At 45.9% G+C, this 19129-nt stretch overlaps 1 long non-coding RNA gene across 3 annotated transcripts; it reads left to right on the top strand.

Moving 5' to 3' along the window:
* LOC108638276 lies at positions 292-18190 on the top strand. Of its 3 annotated transcripts, none has more exons than XR_001919711.1 (3): positions 292-424; positions 1854-2011; positions 17492-18190. It is a non-coding gene; the product is annotated as an uncharacterized LOC108638276 (long non-coding RNA). The 3 variants fall into 3 exon arrangements; XR_001919710.1 differs by lacking the exon at positions 17492-18190 and adding an exon at positions 7340-7521; XR_001919712.1 differs by lacking the exon at positions 17492-18190 and adding an exon at positions 3324-3460.

Genomic DNA, 19129 nt, shown 5'->3' with positions numbered 1-19129 from the left:
GTCTGGTGTAGGGCACAGGTGGTGTAGGACGGATACAGGCATCTCTGAGCCTAGCAGGTGGGAGTCCAAAGGTGTTGTTTATGCTTTTTCAAGTCCTTTGCCAGGGACAGCCTTGGCATCAGTTTGCTGGCTGCCTGGCTGGCATGCCGAGATTCTTGGCTGGGAAAGTAGTATTTCAGGGTCAACCAAGAGGACAGAGTGTAGAGATAGTGGCCTGGTGCCAACCTGGCATGCAGGTTAAGTGCCTGGTCACCTGGAGCGATGCTCAGCCACCTGCCCATCAGTCTCTCTGTCCCCACCCCCTTCTTCCGGCAGTGGAGGGGTGCTTAAGCGTCTGTTACACCTCAGTAGACAGGGGGTGGGCGGGCCTCAGACCCTGCTCTGTCTCAAAGCTGTTATCACTTCAGCATTCAAGTTCTATCAGGTAGGCACTGAGTCTGAGACGTGTGTGCTGTTTCCAGGACATGGGCGCCGGGGGACAAAGCAAGTGTGAGAGGCAGTGACGCTTCTGGTCAGCCCGGCTCCTCTGTCTGTCTGTCTGTCTGAAGTCAGGGCTGGTGAGCAGCAAGCTGAAGGGGTGTCCAGGCTGGGGAGGGTGGTGGGCAGGGTCTCGCTAGAATTTCATAAGCTGAGCTTTGAGAGAGATTCAGAAAACAGCCGAATAAAACCCCTGAACCTGTGGCAAGCCTTGTGTTCATTAAAAGAGGGTTGATTCTGCTCCTACAAAAACAAACAACTCCTCCAGGCTCGGGCTCTTTCGTGTTATTGTTAAATGCCAGGATACCGTGACTTTTTGAGAAAAGAATTATTTTAAGGCCAGCCCCAGGAGGTGTGGCTGACTTTAGCTGCAAACATAAATTTAAAATGACAGAGTCCTTAGATTTATGGTTTGGCTTTTTGCAGTTCTTTAAGATGTTGCATTTAATAAAAGTACTGGGGTCAGATTGGAGTTGTATGTACCTTGAAGCTGAGTTCAACTCCTCTGACTTGATCTTACACTGAACAAACGGTAACACCCCTCTATTGTGTGGCTCAAAAAAACGCTCGCTATTTGAGGTTGACAACTCTTATCTTTCTCTATCTCTCTCATTCTCTGATTTAATGAGCATCTTCCTGTGTTGAAATCAGCCTTGCTGTCACTCAGTCCTAGAGAAGCTTGTGAAGGGAGACAGATTTAAACAACTATGAGAAATGAAGTATTAAAAATGCAAGGCTGGAACCATGATTGAGGAGCAATGGCAATTCTGGTCATTTACTGGTCTAAACAGTATTTTTACTCTCTTCTTTAAAATTATCAAGAAGAAGGATTATTTTATAAGTGATTACTGCCTCCCACTCAGCTAGCATATCTCTGGGTAGCTGGTCACGAATTATAGATAAGGGCTCCATGAAAGTCTCTGTTGGTAAAGTCTAAGCAAATTGTCTTCTGATGATGATGGTGGTGATGAGGATGCTGCTGCTGCTGATACAGTTTACTGAAATCTCAGCATGTACCAGGGGTTTGTTCCAAGTGATTTATGACAATCAAACCATGAGAGAGAGAGAGAGAGAGAGAGAGAGAGAGAGAGAGAGAGAGTGTGTGTGTGTGTGTGTGTGTGTGTGTGTATGTGTATGTGTATGCACCTGGCTGTGTCCAACTCTGCGACCCCATGGACGGGCACCCACCAGGCTCCTCTGTCTATGGGATTTCCCAGGCAAGAATACTGGAGTGAGTAGCCATTTCCTGCTCCATGGGATCTTCCCTACCCAAGGACTGAACCCACGTCTCCTTCATTGGCAGGTGGATTCTTTACCAGTAGTGCCACCTGGGGTAACATAAACCATGAGTAACTATTATTATTTCTATTTTGCAGTTAAGGCAACTAATCAGAGGTCACGTAACTAGCCCAAGGTCACATAACTGGAAAGTGATAGATTTGCTGTTTCATTCAAGACTATTTGACTCCAGAGGATTCACTGTTGCCTACTACACTGTTAAAGAGGATGTTGACGGAAGAGGAGAATAAAAGAGGTAAATCATTTTCTCAGAGTTTCAAAAGTGGAATATGGCAGGTTTCTACACGATAAAGAAAGTCCAAAGGTCACTGGGATTAAAAAGTCTCATTGAAGAGAACATGAGTAAACACCACTTGTTTTCAATTAGTATCAAGTAGTGTAGAAAGGAAGGGTTAAGGTTTCTTGTCATGGAAAAGGTGCTTACTTGTATCTAGGAACTTGTATTTTTATATCTCGCTCTAAATCTTCTAAAATGGAATGCCATGGTAACAGGAGTATTATGTTTTGCTGTTCAAATAAACTGCAAAGTTCTATTTTTGACAGAGAAAACAATTATTGAGAGCAAAATCAGGCTTATCTCTCTTTCTCACTGAAACACTCTTAGGGGATGTTCAGCCTTTGGCACCCAAAGCTGCTGACTGTCGTGGTTAAGACTTGCTCTCGTTTTAGTTGGGATTCTGGCTCCAGTCATGGTGGTGCGACCTTGGCTAAGCTACTGAACCTCCTTGTGTTTTAGTTTCAAAGGCTGTGAAATATGGAAAAGAATAATGAGACCTGCTGCACAGGTTGTTAGAAGACCTAATAGGTGAGGTGCCTAGAATGGGGCCTGGCAAGAAGGAAGGAGAGATGTCAAGTATCATTAACTTTCACCATTATTTACCACCTGGCGATAAATAATCTGACTTGAAGATACTTTCTGTCAGGGAAAAGCAATCACAATATTAAGAAATCACACTTTGAAAACCCGTACTTCTTAATGTGATGGTAAAATACGCCACGTTTTTTCGCCCAGGAACTTATGCCTGAGTGCGACAGAGGAGGCAGATTTAGGAACAGGGAGAAATGAGGATGAGAATACACATTTGGAGAGAAGCCAGACATGGTCTGCAAGCTGAAGACAGAACTTTTTCTGCCTGAAAACCACAACCTCCCAGTTCTGTTGCTTTTCTTCCAAGGTGGAAAACAGCTAATAATGCAGATTCCAGGGCACCGATGGGCCACCTTCACTGGGAACCAGCAGTTCAGGACCTTCACGAATTAGTTTTCTTTGTCCTCGTCCACATATTGCCCTATACTTTCCCTTTGTGAACTCCCTCTTTTCTCTGCTGCCTAGAGAGACTGAACCACTAGGTTTGGGGGACAAGTACTTGCTCTCTGTAACAGACTGGCTAGGTGTGTTCACCTTTTCTCTTTCCTTCTGGGCACACAGAGAGGTGACTCATTTATAATTCTGGCTTGCCCTGTGGCTGGGTTCTTGATGGTGGGTTTCTTGCAACCTATATTCTTCTCAAACTAGAAACTGCTCAGTGATCTTTCTTTTCCTCCAGGGCTTCCAGCAAGACTCCCCCTCATATGAGTGCACTGTAGATGGCCTAAGTGGCTTATACTGTGCAAGACATCTTTATGCTGTGCTAAGTCACTTCAGTCGTGTCCGACTCTGTGCGACCCCATAGACGGCAGCCCACCAGGCTCCCCCATCCCTGGGATTCTCCAGGCAAGAACACTGGAGTGGGGTGCCATTTCCCTCTCCAATGCATCAAAGTGAAAAGTGAAAGTGAAGTCACCCAACCGTGTCCGACTCTCAGCAACCCCATGGACTGCAGCCTTCCAGGCTCCGCTGCCCATGGGATTTTCCAGGCAAGAGTACTGGAGTGTGGTGCCATTGCCTTCTTCAGCAAGACATCTTTACCGTCTCCAAAAGATACACTTGAGAAAAGCAAGAAATCTTAATCCTAAAGGTCAGTTAGAATTCTGTTATTTAAGATAGTCTTTTTAAAAAAACCAAAACACAAAAAACCAAACATTGCACAGAGCTCCATGGAAGTAAGTAACTTAAGGGCTAGTAGGGGAGTTTGGTGGGAAGAAAGATACACATCAAACTGAGAACCAAAACAGTTCTGCTTTCATCTGTTTAAATAATGAGGGGAAGTGTTTAGACAATTGCTTGAAAATTCTTAAAATCTTTTTTTTTAATTTTTTGACCTCGCCAATAGGCCTCTAGCATTCTAGTTCCCCCACCAGGGATTGAATCCATGCTCCCTGCATTTGAAGCTGAAAGTCTTAACTACTGGATCACCAGGGAAATCCCTAGATAACTGTTTTTAAAAGTTTTTTTTTTTCTTTTAAGAATTTGAGCCATTGATTCAAAGAAAGAAAATCTTTCACAGGGGAGGGACCTACTGTGTGTCAGCTACTTTATATCCATTAATTTTCAATTACCACACCCTTACCAGTAACAAGGGCTTCCCTGGTGGCTCAGGAGTAAAGAATCTGCCTGCCAACACAAGAGACACAGGTTCGATCCCTGGGTGATCCCCCTGGAGAAGGAAATGTCAGCCTACTGCAGTGTTCTTGCCTGGGAAATCCCATGGACAGAGGAGCCTGGTGGGCTCCAGTCCACAGGGTCACAAAGAGTCAGATGCCACTGAGTGACTAAACAATAGCAACCGGTGATAACCATCTAGTTTACAGATGAAGAAATTGAGGTGTAGAGATTAAACATTTTGAAGGTCAGAACACTTTATCAGCTAGAGCCAGAATCAGAATTCCTGGTTTATGTATCCTTGAATCCAAAACTTAAGGACCGAGTCTATTAATTCTTTCTAGTATGTATAATAAGCTTGTTTGTTTAAATGAATCACCCTGTGATGATGGCAACAATGATTAAAATGGTACCATAAAAATAACTACTCTTTACTGACTTTCTGGTATTGTAACAGCATCATTTCCCCAATTTCCTTGGATATAAGAATTTCTGTGCTTGGCAAATACACAGATTCTCAGGTTCCAACCCACGTCTGCACTATCAAAATTCTCAGGCGGGGGAATCTGGGAAGTTTGGGAATCACTGCACTAGGCTGGCTACATGCTATGTGTTCTCCATCCATTATCATCTTTGATCCTGTAACAATTGCACAAGGGTTATTATTTCGCGCATCAAACAGACGAGAAACCTAAGGCAGAGAGGTTAAGTGCATTGCTCCCGCTGGTAGCTGTGAAAGTGAGTGAAAGTCGCTTGGTCGTGTCTGATTCTTTGCAACCCCATGGACTGTAGCCTGCCTGGCTCAGGCTCTGGCTATGAAATTCCCCAGGCAAGAATACTGGAGTGGGTAGTCATTCCCACTCTGCAGGGGATCTTCTCAACCCAGGGGTCAAACCTGGGTCTCCTGCATTGCAGGCTGGTTCCTTACCATCTGAGCTACCAGGGAAGCTGAAGCTGTAGCAAGAGCCATCTGGGGTGTATTCTAGGTCTGAGGTTACACCCCAATAAAAGGGGTTAACTGGCTTCCAGGGGAACTGACATGAGATTCCCTACTGCTTGGAGCCTTGTATAGGACAGAGAACATTCCAGCTTGGCCCTCTGCCCCATCCTTCCTGGTTCCTGAAGGATCCATTCCTAAGCTGCTGCTTCTTCTCCAGCATCTCAAGTTTCGCTCTCTCCACTGGCTTCTTCCTCTTGAGTCATAAGACCAAGATTTAAAGAGCTTGCCCTTTAGGAGGAGAGAAGTGACTTGTAAATACAAGATTGTCTTAAGTGCCACTGAAGGTGAACAAATGGGCTTGGCAGCACTAGTGCTACAGAACCGGCTGCCAGTGAAGGAGACGTAAGAGGTGCAGATTCAATCCCTGGGTCAGGAAGATCTCCTGGAGTAGGAAATGGCAACCCACTCCAGTACGCTCGCCTGGAGAATCCCATGGACAGAGGAGCCTGGAGGGCTACAGTCCACAGGGTCTCAATGAGCCTGACACGACTGAAGCAACATAGCACGGACGCATGAAGGTGAGCAAAGACAAAAGGGACCATGAGACTCTGGAAGAGAGACATAAGTCCTACTTTGGAATATTTGAGATGGTGTGGTATGGACCCATTCCCATGGGCCAGTTCTAGGATATGGGTAGGTTTTCCACCCACTGGCAGCAGTGGGCTGAGGTCACCAAGAAAATATTCTGCCCTCTTCTTTGCAAGCTGGGTCTCTGGAGCTTAGACCAAGGAAGGGAAATAAATCTCAACCCTAGAGATGGGCTAGTTGTCTCTGTCATCTGTTTCAAAATAGGACAGAATTAAAATCAGCTGGCCGTGACTTTCCATCCTGACCTCTGCAGGGGGGAGTGCAAATCCACTAGAAGGTCCGCTGCTTGTTCAGGGCACCAGCCTGCATCTCCCTCTTGGGGTGACGTGGTCGTTGTGGGGCTTTCTGCTTTTATTTTTAATTTTGTTAGTAACCGCAAGCCTCACTGTTCCGGTATTTTGAATACAACATTTTGTAAGTTGAAAATAGAAGGAGAGGACAGAATGTGCAACATTTTCTAGTTCATTGTTCCATGTCCATTAAAAAAAAAAACAAACTCCAAAAAGGAAAATTCTACACTCTCCAAGGTGGCAGCTTTAATGGCACTGTTCTCTCTGTAATTTACAATGAAGGGTAAAAAATGAAGCTCCCTTAGGCCTCTCATATCGACACACACCAGGGTAGCCTTGCCCATCCTCACCACTGCTGACATTCTAACAGTTCACAGTTCTTAGATACGATGGACCACCACCGTGTGCTGGCCACCACGAGCTGTGGGCCGAGTGGTTTGCCACATCCCCACACTTCAAAAAAGACACGTTGAGCTGCTAACCCCCAGTAGCTGGGGACATGATTTTATTCAGAAATAGGGTCTTTGCAGATTTCATCAAGTCCAGAAGAGGCTGTCCAGAGTGGGCCCTGATCTAACAGGAAGATGGCCTTTTGATACCACAGAGACACAAGGAAAAGCCACATGGAGATGGAGGCAGAGACTGGAGTTAAGCATTTACAAGGACACCAAGAACCACTGGGGTCACTGGGGGCTAGGAGAAAGGCCTGGACCAGACTCTCCCCCAGGCCCCCAGAGGGAATCAATGCTGCCGATGCTCTGATTTTGGACTCCTGGCCTCCAGAACCCTGAGAATAATTTTCTTTTAAGTCACTCAGTTTGTGGTCCTTTGTAACAGCCACACTCCAGGACATAATACGCCATCTCAACTGAGAACTGTCCACAAAACAATGCTGTGTAATGTTACATATAAAAACAAAAACGCTGAACCTGACAACTGTTCTAAGTATGAAAATGATGATCATGTGAGGATGTGTGACCTTATAGAGTGGTTGCTATGCCACCTGGATGGGGAAAAATAAGGTTTATCAGAGAGAAGTTTTTTCATCTTCAGAAGGAACCTCAGAGATAGATGGTCGAATCCATGAGAGGGGGAACTATGTCCTTCAGGGCAGAATCAGCTCAAGGTCCATCATTGCACAGAATGGTTTGTATGTTTTTAAATCACTCTTAATGTGGGTCCATCTCCTTCCTTTCCATCCAGCAGAGGCCACCTGATGGATGGGGAACCACCAGATGGAAGGAGTTTTGGTCCCCAAAAGACTTTGAGGTGTACGCCCCCTGATCCTCAACTCACATTTCACTGGGACATTGCAGTGCTAAGTCACTTTCAGCTGTGTCCGAGTCTTTGTGACGCCGTGGGCTGCACCCCGCCGGGCTCCTCTGTCCATGGGATTGTCCAGGCGAGAATACTGGCGTGGGCTGCCATGCCCTTCTCCGGGGAGCTTCCCGACCCGGGGAGCGAAGCTGTGCCTCTTACGGCTCCCGCACTGGCAGGCAGTTTCCTCGCTGCTGGCGACCCTGAGAAACACCTCCTAACTGTGCTCAGCCACTGAGATGCTCTGTGTTGCGACTGTTGCCCAATCCCAACAAGTACTTTTATTCTCCATGTGAGTCTGACCCTACTTTTACTCTAACCCTAATAAAAGCATTAACTTTTATTCTTTTATTAACTCTAATAAAAGAAAATGCAATGGAGACCACATGTGGCCCAGGAAGCTTAAGCTACTTCCTATCCTGCTCTTTACAGCAAGCTTGCCAATCCTTGATCTAGTCCAGTGATTTACAGTATCATCACTGTTTTTTTAGTGTGGAGCATTTATGTTTATTAAGAATGAAACATAGACACAAAGAGGCTGTGAATGAAGCAGGCACACCAACTTGAGCTCTCCTACCACTGAGCTGATGGGGCCTAAGTGTGAAAGTGAAAGTGTTAGTCGCTCAGTTGTGTCCGACTCTTTGCGACTCCATGGAGAGTAGCCTGTCAGTCTCCTCTGTCCTTGGAATTCTCCAGGTAACAATACAGATTGGGTTGCCATTCCCTTCTCCAGGGGATCTTCCTGAGACAGGGATCAAACCTGGGTCTCCTGCGTTGCAGATGGATTCTTTACTGGCTTAACCATCAGGGAAGCCCAAGGAAGCCCTGAAGGAACCCATGGTTCCTCTAAATGATCACTACACTGATACAGGCAACGAACGATCAAGCCCTCAGTGTCTCGGCAGTCTTGAACCCAACACTTCACACACATTCTTGAATTTAATTTTCCAAATAATCACAGAAGTGCATTATCAATATCCCCATTGTTATGAATGAGGCGAGTGAAGCTTTGAAAAACTAAATACATTAACTGTCCTATATTTAGAGGTACAAGAATACTGGAGTGGGTAGTCACTCCCTTCTTTAGGGGATCTTCCCTACACAGGATCAAACCCATCTGGATCTCCTGCATTACAGGCAGAGTCTTTACTATCTGAGCCACCAGGGAAGCCCATATTTACATCTAGTGAAGAAGGCTGAGTCCCGAAGAACTGATGCTTTTGAACTGTGGTGTTGGAGAAGACTCTTGAGAGTCCCTTGGACTGCAAGGAGATCAAACCAGTCAATCCTAAAGGAAATCAACCCTGAATATTCATTGGAAGGCCTGATGCTGAAGCTGAAGCTCCGATACTTTGGCCACCTGATGCGAAGAGTAGACTCATTGGAAAAGACCCTGATGCTGGGAAAGACTGAAAGCAGGAAGAGAAGGTGGATAACAGAGGATGAGAAGGCTGGATGGCACCACTGATTCGATGGACGTGAGTCTAAGTGAACTCCGGGAGATGGTGATGGACAGGGAGGCCTGGCGTGCTGCGATTCATGGGGTTGCAAAGAGTCGGACACGACTGAGCGACTGAACTGAACTGAACTGAATGACAAAGACAGGATTCACATTAACACCCTTCTGGCTCCAAACCTCCCCACTTTTAACAGTGTCGCATTGCTCTCCCCAAGTGCAGCTGCTGTCTAGGGCTCTCCCACCTTCTGGCGGGGGCGGTGGGCGGCCGTACCCAGGTCTAGAGAAGTGAAGGGTGTGTCCATGGCCAGAGGCTCACTGGCCACGTGACTGGATCTCCAGTCCAGGTCTCCTGACTTCTGACTTGCAGTCCTGTTGTCCTGACCTGACTGGCCCAGGGATGCAGGGATGGGCAGGTGGGAGGGTCGAGGTCCCCACCTTCTCGTTCTCATCAGTTTGGTGGGCTGCAGAACAAGATTATGTAGAAGGTGCTTGCCAGACTGTTGTCTCTTTCTCGGTTTCCTGTCTGGTTCTGGCTCACACAAGTAGCACCTCCCTCAGCAAAGCCCTTGCACAACTCACATCTCCGGGGGTGGGAGCGAGGTTGGGGGGATGGGGCACAGGGCAATTTCTGATCACCAGCAGCTGCCAGTAAGGTCAGCAGAGCAGCACCACCACCCCCCTCCCTGGCACGGACTTGGCCAGCCTTCCTCCAACTTCGTGCCTCCCCCTCCCCCTCTGTCTCTTTCATGTCGCCTGCCCTGAAAGCACGGATCTGTCTTCTGATACCAACTCTTGCTCCCTGAGAATCTGCCTCTCCATGCCAGCACCTCAGCACAGGCTTGACTGACATCAGCAGAGTCCTTCTGAACCCAGCCTGGAGGACTGCCCAGGTTTTACCCCAAGGCTACGTTTCCCAGACTCTCACCACCCCCACCCACCTCTGGGGAGCAGCAGCCCCTTCCTCCCCTGTGAATGGGGACTTGTATTGATGGCATTGACTCCAATGGCTTTAAGAGACAAGGAGTCAGTAACAGTGTAATAATAACAGAATTAGTTCATGAGTGAGGCATACATAGAGTCCCTTGTAAGGCAGGTGCTATTATAATCTCTGTTTTGTAGACACAGTAATGTGTTCACGGACAGAGAGCCAGGAAACCGTGGAATCAGACTCTGACTTCCACAGCCTGTGTTCTTATCGCTTCTCTAATGTACCTGGAGTTAAGACAGCAGTCACCTTTGTGGATGCCAGGCCTGCCTCTCGGTGCCTTGTCATTGTGCTGGGGAATCACCAAGAGGCGTGTGCTCACATATTTTTCGTGGCATTCCCTGCGTTTTCTCCCCACTGGGCAGCTAGGCCATCTGTCTTCACTGCTCCAGGGAAGGGAAAACCAGCAACATAGAGATAACGTAAGAGTCATATTTTTAGCTTTCGAGTCTCAAATCCCAGGCTTTCCGCATAAACCAGATTGGGAAATTTACATGGATGGCTGGGAAACTCTTAATCTGGGCCTGATAAGACTTCAGATTTGGGAGCTGGAGGAGCTGGGAAGCTGATCTGATGGTGGGGTCTCTGGGAAGGAGTCCCGGGGGCCTCTCACCACTCTGCAGCCCAGCATTCCCTAGGAAGGGTGAGATGTAGCAGTCAGACAGTCTTGGAGACGGCAAATCAGAAGCCTGGCCTCCCTTGGATCTGTCTGAGGACATCCTCATTTGACTGAGGTTGCCTCTTCATGACTAAGAAATATTGGGGCTCAGAAGAGAAATTAAGTACATTTATAAAAACAAGGAACAATAAGGACCATTGCACTTGTTACACAGCTGAACCTGGGGCCCCGCGGACCCACTATAGGTTCAAGATCTTGCTCTAGGGACTTCTCTGGCAGTCCAGCGGTTCAGCTGCCACACTGCCAATGCAGGGAGTGCGGGTGTGATCCCTGCTTGGGGAATTAAGACCCCACACACCACATGTGCAACCAAAACAACAAAAAAGAAAAAGATCTCCCTCTTCTGCACTGATGCTACAGAATTCATCTTTATTCTCCCCACAGGATAGGTTCTTCCCTAGTGCCTCAGATGGTAAAGAGTCTGCCTGTGATGCAGGGGACCCAGGTTCAACCCCTGAGTTGGAAAGATCCCCTGGAGGAGGGCATGGCAAACCCACTCCAGGATTCTTGCCTGAAGAATCCCATGGACCGAGGAGCCCGGGGTGCTATAGTCCATGGGGTCGCAAAGAGTTGCAGATGACTGAGCAATTACCACTTTCATAGTACAGCATTTGATTACAGAGTGCAAACATTACTTCCCTGGGGAGCCACAGATAATAAGTAGAGGAAAACAACAGAGCAGGAAAAAAGTGGAAAATAAACCATGAAGGAAAAAGAAAATCGAAGGAACAGTTAGAGGCAGATAGAGACTGCCTAGCAGAGTCTCAAAGGTACAACCGTCCCAGAAAGAGCATTCGCCTTCATCCCCCAGTCCGAGTGAGTGCTCCGTCAGGATATACTTACATTTTATTTGGCGGACTAGTCATTCCCTCTGTGCTTTTCCCCGAAGCTGTAGCTTGGGGCCGGACATTGTGAAAACGGAGCCAGCCTCCACGAAGGAGATATTTCAACTGTGTCGTTTCGGTGGGAAAAAAAAAAATGGCGTGTAGATCAGAGTTCTATCTTGGAAATTATGCTTTGTGACAAATATGTTACGAATGACTCCCCCCATAACCCGCGCCAGTGTGTAGGCTAACACGGCATTCAATTATTTTAACCTGCCATGAACTCGCCTGTGATAAATCATGGGAAACTGCAGAGAAGGCTTCGGTCACTGCACTGCTTCACTCGCTCGAGTCATTCACGGCTCTAAAAATACAGTTTCTATCATCAGATTCCTGGGATTCCTGCAGTGCTTACATTCTGATTTAAGTGGCATTAAAGCCGGGGTGATTAAGCAGAGAAGTCCAAGGCTACCAACCAACACAGCATCCCCTGGGCATCAGCTGTATACCTGTGGGGCGCACGGTTCAGCCGACATGCAGCGGGAGGGCAGTCAGAGCCTGGCCTGTGGGTTTGGGAAGAGGCTGGGGGTTCTCAGTCTGAAAATGGACCTGTTGGTGAACGTGTGGACAAGGCTTTTGGTGGAACCAGTCTAGAGTGTAAGGGGATCAGATCATGGCAAGTCCAATTTGGAACATGTTTGGAAGTGATGGGGGGTTGACCATTCACACTTAAGCCTGGACTCAAGCATAACCTAGGGCTGCTTTGTTCAAACAGGCAAGGATTCTAATAATGGACTAATGATGTAGACTAAGGCTGCATCTACTTCGACTTTAAGACTCACCTCTCCACGCTCCATTTGGGGAGACAGATGGGTCCTTTCGCCACTCTTCCTTGTGGTCCTGACAGATCCACCTTGATTCTATGACCCCTCTATCTCCTGAAGGATTCTGGGGGAGGCTTGCGTGGCTGCTGCTAACTCAATTTATAGCACGTCTATTTGCAAGAGGGTTTCCCTGGTGGCTCAGTAGTAAAGAATCAGCCTGCCAATGCAGGAGACGTGGATTCAATCCCTGGGTTGGGAAGATCCCCCCAAGAAGGAAATGGCAACGCACAGTATTCTTGCCTGGGAAATCCCACAGACAGAGGAGCCTGGTGGGTTGAAGTCCATAGAGCTGGACACATCTTAGTAACTAAACAACAACTATTTGCAGGAAAAGAAAGAGAGGAGGGGGAGAGATTTGGATCTGTTGCTTTTATAAATAAAGGGTTATGAAATTTGGGACATGGAGTTCAGTAGTGTTACAGCAAGAGAACCACCACTGTACTGGAAATCCATTGTTTGGGGTGGTAACTCCTCCAGGCTCAACTTCCTCTCCCAGTAAAATTAGTTAGCCAGTTAGTTCTCAACCTGAGCTCTGTATTAAAATCCCAGGGAGAATTTTAAAAGTATGCCAATGTTCTAGCCCATCTCCAGATCTTATTTAATTACTCTGGGGTGGGGGTGGGGGGGTTTCTAAGTAGTTCTGATGTCAAGTCTGAGGTCTCTGTCAGCTTTTATGCCAAAGCCTCTGTGATGGTCTGAGCTTTCAGGGGAAAGAAGCAGAAGTAACCTATGACCGATGGCATTGGCCTGTTAACAGCTGGAACCATTCTGATACAATATTTTTCTAGGATGCTTTGCAGAAGTTTTCTACCCCTTCACGTGGTTGAGGACAAAACAGTAGTACAATATATGATTTTGATACATTCCCTCCTAGGAATACAGAGGGTATGGCTCTGGATATGACAGGGGTTAAGTCTTGAGCACTTATCCGCAGAGCCGACATTCCCAACATTGTGATGTGATTATATATATATATATATATATATATATATATATATATATATATAGAGAGAGAGAGAGAGAGAGAGAGAGAGACAGACAGACAGACAGACAGACAGACAGACAGAGCTCTTCCCAGAATTCCAGTTCAATGCTCTGCATTGAGCAGGGTCTGATTTTGAAGAGCACATGAGTTATTCCAGGTCTGAAACTTATCCCACCATTGTTAGACATCTCGTATACTGCTATAGGATACTGTCTGTGACGTAAGCGCTGTGAGAAATGGTTGTGGATGTAAAAACGCTATTAATGAGAAAAATCCTTGTCACCAGCCATCCTCTGGGGGTTTCTGGATTTGATTACCACTTTTCGATGCTTGACAATCTGACTGGTATTTAATGCTTTCTCATTTTTCCTGATAGGGACCGCTAAGCACATTATGTTCTCCCAGTTGGCAACTCCACAAAGGCCAGCAATAAAAACCCCCGCTTGTGTAATAAACCATTGTACAATCTACTGCTTATGAACAAGGTCCCTGAAAGTGTGCAACCTTTCTGCACGTTAAACAAAAAACAGATGGAGGGTTGAAAATAACTTTCCTCTTCAGGGGAGGGGGAAAGCCGAAGGACAGAGGGCCAGACTCACGGTCGGAGTCCTCAGTTACTAAGCTGGAGGCTGAACTCTGGTTCCAGGCTGTCAGGGGCAGGTGCATCCTTTCAAGGATGCTCCAGACCTCGGGGGGCCCGCTGGGTGGGGGGAGGGGCAGCAGGGATTCAAGGAAACGTGTGTGCAGAGGTGGGGCCGGGGCCTCATCCACCACTTGCTAGCCAGATAACCTGGGCAACTAACTCACTGATGCCTCAGAGCCTGTCTTGTCAACTTCCTGCGTCAAATGATGACCTTGAACTTTATTCCCCAAGCATATCAGAAAATGGAGTAGCTGGAAATAGAAATAATCATATTTTGTTGCTATTGCTGTCTATTTGCTTTTGTTTGTGTGTGTACACACACACACACACACACACACACAGATATAATATATAAAGGCTTCCCTCGTGGCTCAGACGGTAAAGGAGACCACAGTTCAATCCCCGGGTCAGGAAGATCCCCTGGAGAAGGGAATGGCAACCCAGTCCTGTATTCTTGCCTGGAGAATCCCATGGACAGAGTAATCTGGTGGGCTGCAGTCCATGGGGTTGCAAAGAGTCAGACATAACTAGCACACACATACATACATTTATGAGTTTTATATAAAACTCATGAGACAGGAGAAAGGATGGAGCCAAGAATTTATAAATGATTATTTACATATGCATGCATGTATGTATTAATCAAGATCTATTTTCTGCCATGTTTTAGGGGAAAACAGTGGCTGTTTATAATACACATTTATCATATACTGTTTTATAGTTTATGGTATTATTTGTGGACATGATTGAGATTGAGTTATTAAAGAGAACTGAAAATTTCACTTCAGGGTAACCAAATAGCCACCTTCCATTTGTACCCTGCTCCCAAAGACAGGAAAATTGCTGACCCCATCGTAAAGCGTCAGGTCTGAATCGCAGGCATTAAGTGTTTTATTGACACATAAACACTATTGACACTATGCATAAAACAGATAACTAATGAGAACCTACTGTGTCGCACAGGGAACTCTACTCAGTTCTCCATGGTGACCTAAATGGGAAGGAAATCCAAAAAAGAGGGGACATATGTGTATGTAGAGCTTATTTATTTTGCTGACTAACAAAACATTGTTTTGCAAAAACTAACACAACATTGTAAAGCAGATATACTTCAATAAAAAATAATTAAAAGCAAAACATAATAATGAAACTTACAGAAAACTTTCCTTAAAATATAGAATCTTTTGAAGTGCTAAAGAGGCATTTGCTAAAGGAATGAGATTGGGGGGAAAGCCGCGGGGCGGCGGGGGGGGGGGTGGGGGGTGGGGGGCGGCTTTTAACTAGTTTTACTTGTCAGGATCCAGTCAGGAAATCAGAGCTCACACGAGGAATTTCAAAGGATGGGATTTTTAAGAGAAATCCATCACTCAGTTGGGGAGGCAGCTTCCACACCTGAGCTGAATGCAGCCAAAGGAAGAAGACGCAGGCTGCTGAAGCAAAGATGCTCAGGTCCGATAAGCATCAGGAGAGCCGATGGCTCTCCTCCGAGAGCAGGAGATTCTGTCAGAGCAGCTTTGAGGAGGGGAAGCCGGAAGCTCCCTTCCCTCCTCGGGAATTCATTCTCTCTCTAGCACCACCTATCGGCAGCGTTAACAAGAGACCAACTCCCCAGGAAAGCGGGCTGCTGGGGGTATGGGTTTGAAGCTGAGATACAAGAAGGGGACAATCCATTAGTTCATGAGGCCAGCGGTTCGTTAGAGATTCCCAGAAGGTAGAATGGTGGGCAAAGAATCATTGACACAGGAGGGAAAAGAAGAGAATTAATAAGCTCTGTGGTCAGATTCCCCCAGCGGAGAAAAGAGCCTGCAAGTAGCTAGATGGAATCCAGGCAAAGAGATCACATCGATTCCCAAGTCCCAGAGAGATCTGGTGGGGCTTCCCTGGTGGTAAAGAATATGCCTGCAATGTGGGAGACCTGGGTTCGATCCCTGGGTTAGGAAGATCCACTGGGGAAAGGAATGGCTACCCACTCCAGGATTCTGGCCTGGAGAATTCCAGGGACAGAGGAGTCTGGTGGGCTACAGTCCATGGGGCTGCAAAAGAGCTGGAGGACTGCGTGACTGAGCAACAAAGAGATCTCATCCTTATTCTCTCATCCCCATCTGGTCCTCTGACTGTTGGTCAGTAAGTGGGAGAGATCTGCTCTCTGCAGCCACTGGCTTCCTCCTGTGAATCGGCTCCTCCTAGAGCCAGTGACTGTACTTCGTGTATATGATCCCCCTTCATGGATCACAGCCTTGCTGTGGTGGAAGGGGCTTGTGTAACTCAATGAGCCACGTGGTGCAGACCCATCTAAGATGGACAGGTCATAGTAGAGAGTTCTGACAAAACCTGGTCCACTGGAAGAGGGAATGGCAAACCACTCCAGTATTCTTGCCTCGAGAGCTCCGTGAACGTATATATTAAACATGCGTTATTTTTTTTGTTATTATTTTATTTAATCCTCCTGTAATTCATTAGAGGTAAATCAGACTATTTTTGTTAATTTTTTAAATTGAAGTATAGTTGCTATTGGAGAAGGAAATGGTAACCCACTCCAGTATTCTTGCTTGGAGAATCTCATGGATGGAGGAGCCTGGCAGGCTACAGTCCATGGGGTCACAAGAGCCAGACAGGACTTAGTGACTAAACCCCATATTTGCTATGCAATATTATATGTTACAGGGTGCACAATATAGTGACCAGCCTGAAAGGCAGGCCGTGCATGAGTCCATTCATACAACATTCTGGAAAAGGTAAAACTACACTGATGGAAAATCCTCTATCAGTGGGTGCCTGGACCATGGGGGAAAGAGGCAGCAGCTGATTACAAAGGGGACACCCGGGGAATATTTAATTATATCATTATGTATGGCTCTGCAGTGGTGACCAAATGATACTATATATCTGTGTCAATGGGAATTTGCTGTACTGCTCAGGGAGCTCAAACAGGGGCTCTGTGACAGGTTGAAGGGTGGGATGGGGAGGGAGACGGGAGGGAGGTCCTGGAGGGGGGAGGGCAGGGCTGATTCTTGTTGATGTTTGACAGAAAATCACAAAATTCTGTAAAGCAATTATCCTTCAATTAAAATTTTTTCTAAAAATAAAAAAAACCCCACACAAAACCCATCAAATTTGATGATACAAAAAGTGAACTTAAATGTATGAAAATCAAAAATAAAAATTTTTAAGAGACATATCAAATAGGAGTCAGAGAATCAATGTGTAGCCTAACCTCACTGAAGGGGCTGGGGAAAAAGGGGTGGACATAAGTAACCTTGGAAAACAGTCTTCTTTTTTGTTTTTTACATTTAAAAAAATTGAAGTATAATTGCTTTAGAATGTTGTGTCGGTCTCTGCTGTACAATGAGGTGGATCAGCCATAAGTATAGATATATCCCCTCCCTGTTGAGCACCCCCCATCCCAGCCCTCCAGGTCATCACAGCACCCAGCTGAGCTCCCCACTAGCTGTCTGTTTCACGCAGGGCAGTGGATGTACGTCCATGCTACTCTCCCAATTCACTTCCCCCTCCCCTTCCCCCGCTGTCTCCACACGCCCATTCTCTACATCTGCATCTTCATTCCTGCCCTGCAAACAGGAAACAGTCTTCTGCCTGAAAACTGGGAGGTTAAGACAAAAACAACGGCACACAAGCACCGCACTTCAGCTGGGGACGTGGCTTCTCTTGGTTAATGCTGGCTACCAACGCTGAAATCGTGTTCCATGTCTACTGGGCTGGACAAGTAAGTCAGTGGATGGTGGCTGGCTGGAGCCCGTTCGCCCACTGTCAGCGAGGGAATGTCTAAAAAAGCAAGGGAACCAAGCTAGAATGAAGCCAGCTGTGCTGCACGGGAGTTGGTGACACTGCTGCGGACTCAGCTGAGCTCGAGATAGATGTAGATGGATGCATTCAGAATTGATTCTAGATCTGTGTGTCTCCAAAGTGCTTTTTTTCTTTCTTTTTTTTTTTTTCTGTTTTTCTGTTAGTAGTTTTTATTTCCACTGCTTTTAAGATATCAAACCTAGGAGTAAACGAACCTAACTGAGAAAAGACATATTTGGGACCTCTAGATACTATTTCAACTTGAAAATACTGTTTTATCACATTTGTTATTGATAACATTTCTTAAGTGTCTACCTCCACCTTAAACCTAGAACTCAGAACAAATGCAGAATAGATGATTTTAACCTTCAGCTTTAAATATCATTTGGTTTTCTTCTGTTTTCCTACTTGAATACTTTCTGTAAAGTGAGGGCCTTGTTACTGCATTTTAAATATGCCTTACACTGTGCAAAAACATTACCGTAAAAATATTTTCTAAAAAAGAAAATAAACAATCCATATCTTATATCCTGTGAAAACTCAGTCTTGGCATTGCCATGGTAACAAGACTTTTAAAGGGAGTTAACTGCAATTTAACTGCATGTGTTATTTCTTTGTTATTCATACTTTATAAAAATGCAAATACAACACTAATACATGTTTTACCTTAATGTTTTATATCACCCTTTAGTCTTACATGGAATTTCTTATTTTAAAATGACTGAATATATTTTTAAAAATTGAAGTACAGTTGATTATGAAGTTGTATGAGTTTCAGACATATAGCTGAGTTATACATACATTAGTATTGGCACAGGAAACTACTCATTATTTTGTAATAACCTATGAAAGTGAAAGTGAAGTCATTCAGTCGTGTCCGACTCTTTGCGAACCCATGGACTGTAGCCTACCAGTCTCCTCTGTCCATGGGATTTTCCAGGCAATAGTCCTGGAGTGGATTGCCATTTCCTTCCCCAGGGGATCTTCCCAATCCAGAGATCGAACCTGGGTCTCCCGCATTGTAGACAGACGCTTTACCATCTGAGCCACCAGGGAAGTCTCTGAAAAAGATTACAGGTATTTCTTAGTTCTGTCCACTGAGAGATCCTAGAAGCTGTTAACAACAGAGTAGCCATGGGCACACAAAGTACCCAGTTATTCTTCTCCAGTAAAGGAACCAAGGCTTCTTGGGGGGAAAATAGCAGATCCCAGGGCATCTTGTAGGGCCAGAAAATACTTTAAAAAAAAAAAAACAAACAACAAAGGACAAGGACACAGGAGCCATATTGAAAGAGCTCCCAATGGCCAAAGCTGGAACAATTTGATAACAAAATAATGTGATGATTTGACTATAACCCTCCAACTAAAATAATGATCCATGAGTCCACACTGGTCTTAATAAGTGAATAAACA

Source organism: Capra hircus, chromosome 19 (assembly GCF_001704415.2).
Source record: "Capra hircus breed San Clemente chromosome 19, ASM170441v1, whole genome shotgun sequence".
NCBI classification, from domain to species: domain Eukaryota; kingdom Metazoa; phylum Chordata; class Mammalia; order Artiodactyla; family Bovidae; genus Capra; species Capra hircus.
This window is presented reverse-complemented; position numbering and strand designations above follow the sequence as displayed.